General features: G+C 44.0%; 4 non-coding genes across 4 annotated transcripts; all 4 read right to left on the reverse strand.

The window, feature by feature from the left end:
* Positions 1–245: 245 nt before the first annotated feature.
* On the reverse strand, positions 246–364 carry LOC143487371 (5S ribosomal RNA). Its single transcript, XR_013124178.1, has one exon. It is a non-coding gene; the product is annotated as a 5S ribosomal RNA (ribosomal RNA).
* Positions 365–954: 590 nt separating this feature from the next.
* On the reverse strand, positions 955–1,073 carry LOC143487253 (5S ribosomal RNA). The gene has a single exon (XR_013124063.1). It is a non-coding gene; the product is annotated as a 5S ribosomal RNA (ribosomal RNA).
* A 591-nt stretch (positions 1,074–1,664) lies between these two features.
* Positions 1,665–1,783, reverse strand: LOC143487420 (5S ribosomal RNA). The gene has a single exon (XR_013124224.1). It is a non-coding gene; the product is annotated as a 5S ribosomal RNA (ribosomal RNA).
* Positions 1,784–2,373: 590 nt separating this feature from the next.
* On the reverse strand, positions 2,374–2,492 carry LOC143487292 (5S ribosomal RNA). The gene has a single exon (XR_013124100.1). It is a non-coding gene; the product is annotated as a 5S ribosomal RNA (ribosomal RNA).
* Between the last annotated feature and the right edge of the window lie 8 nt (positions 2,493–2,500).

Genomic DNA, 2,500 nt, shown 5'->3' on the forward strand with positions numbered 1-2,500 from the left:
CGTTGAGTAAATACAGAGGCTACAACTTAAGCACGCCAGCTGTGCGCATGCACAGTATTGCAGAGGACCAAGCCTGCGTGTCGACGTTTCCTCTTAGCTGGACGCATGTTTCTGCATGCTAGTTTTTTTTTGGGGGGGGCAGATAGAGCGATAGAGAGGTAAGAATAATAAAAAAAACCTGAGTGACGAATCACAAATAGACAGAAGAAGCAAACATGAAAGTCACCATTTGTGAGCAAAGAAAAAGCTTACAGCACCTGGTATTCCCAGGCGGTCTCCCATCCAAGTACTAAGCAGGCCCAACCCTGCTTAGCTTCCGAGATCAGACGAGATCGGGCGTTCTCAGGGTGGTATGGACAAAAGCGAGAGAGGAGGTTTAAAATGGCCCTTTTATACAAGACTTTCGCAAAGTGATTACACAGAGTTCACCAAATGATCAAATCCCGTCTTACAAAATGCCTTTGCTGTTTTTTCTTTCATTTGCTTTAACCTGTTACTCTCTGCAATGTGACAGGTGCTTATTTAGCTGTGTAACTGCATAATTGAGTGTAATTGAATTGCTGCAAAAAAAGTTGGGTTTTTTTGGAGGGATAATTATGCAACGTTTCTCTGCATGGGGCATTTATATGTATACGGCTGTATGGTTAGGTGAACAACGGTGAGTTCCTTCAAGAAGATAAGGTGAACTAGCTATAGCTATCCGTCCATGCGTTGAGTAAATACAGAGGCTACAACTTAAGCACGCCAGCTGTGCTCATGCACAGTATTGCAGAGGACCAAGACTGCGTGTCGACGTTTCCTCTTAGCTGGACGCATGTTTCTGCATGCTAGTTTTTTTTTGGGGGGGGCAGATAGAGCGATAGAGAGGTAAGAATAATAAAAAAAACCTGAGTGACGAATCACGAATAGACAGAAGAAGCAAACATGAAAGTCACCATTTGTGAGCAAAGAAAAAGCTTACAGCACCTGGTATTCCCAGGCGGTCTCCCATCCAAGTACTAAGCAAGCCCGACCCTGTTTAGCTTCCGAGATCAGACGAGATCGGGCGTTCTCAGGGTGGTATGGCCATAAGCGAGAGAGGAGGTTTAAAATGGCCCTTTTATACAAGACTTTCACAAAGTGATTACACAGAGTTCACCAAATGATCAAATCCCGTCTTACAAAATGCCTTTGCTGTTTTTTCTTTCATTTGCTTTAACCTGTTACTCTCAGCAATGTGACAGGTGCTTATTTAGCTGTGTAACTGCATAATTGAGTGTAATTGAATTGCTGCAAAAAAAGTTGGGTTTTTTTGGAGGGATAATTATGCAACGTTTCTCTGCATGGGGCATTTATATGTATACGGCTGTATGGTTAGGTGAACAACGGTGAGTTCCTTCAAGAAGATAAGGTGAACTAGCTATAGCTATCCGTCCATGCGTTGAGTAAATACAGAGGCTACAACTTAAGCACGCCAGCTGTGCTCATGCGCAGTATTGCAGAGGACCAAGCCTGCGTGTCGACGTTTCCTCTTAGCTGGACGCATGTTTCTGCATGCTAGTTTTTTTTGGGGGGGGGGCAGATAGAGCGATAGAGAGGTAAGAATAATAAAAAAAACCTGAGTGACGAATCACAAATAGACAGAAGAAGCAAACATGAAAGTCACCATTTGTGAGCAAAGAAAAAGCTTACAGCACCTGGTATTACCAGGCGGGCTCCCATCCAAGTACTAAGCAGGCCCGACCCTGCTTAGCTTCCGAGATCAGACGAGATCGGGCGTTCTCAGGGTGGCATGGCCGTAAGCGAGTGAGGAGGTTTAAAATGACCCTTTTATACAAGACTTTCACAAAGTGATTATACAGAGTTCACCAAATGATCAAATCGCGTCTTACACAATGCCTTTGCTGTTTTTTCTTTCATTTGCTTTAACCTGTTACTCTCAGCAATGTGACAGGTGCTTATTTAGCTGTGTAACTGCATAATTGAGTGTAATTGAATTGCTGCAAAAAAAGTTGGGTTTTTTTGGAAGGATAATTATGCAACGTTTCTCTGCATGGGGCATTTATATGTATACGGCTGTATGGTTAGGTGAACAACGGTGAGTTCCTTCAAGAAGATAAGGTGAACTAGCTATAGCTATCCGTCCATGCGTTGAGTAAATACAGAGGCTACAACTTAAGCACGCCAGCTGTGCTCATGCACAGTATTGCAGAGGACCAAGACTGCGTGTCGACGTTTCCTCTTAGCTGGACGCATGTTTCTGCATGCTAGTTTTTTTTTGGGGGGGGCAGATAGAGCGATAGAGAGGTAAGAATAATAAAAAAAACCTGAGTGACGAATCACAAATAGACAGAAGAAGCAAACATGAAAGTCACCATTTGTGAGCAAAGAAAAAGCTTACAGCACCTGGTATTCCCAGGCGGTCTCCCATCCAAGTACTAAGCAGGCCCGACCCTGCTTAGCTTCCGAGATCAGACGAGATCGGGCGTTCTCAGGGTGGTATGGACATAAGCGAGAGAGG

The sequence above is a fragment of the Brachyhypopomus gauderio genome, unplaced genomic scaffold (genome assembly GCF_052324685.1).
Source record: "Brachyhypopomus gauderio isolate BG-103 unplaced genomic scaffold, BGAUD_0.2 sc46, whole genome shotgun sequence".
Classification (NCBI taxonomy): Eukaryota; Metazoa; Chordata; class Actinopteri; order Gymnotiformes; family Hypopomidae; genus Brachyhypopomus; species Brachyhypopomus gauderio.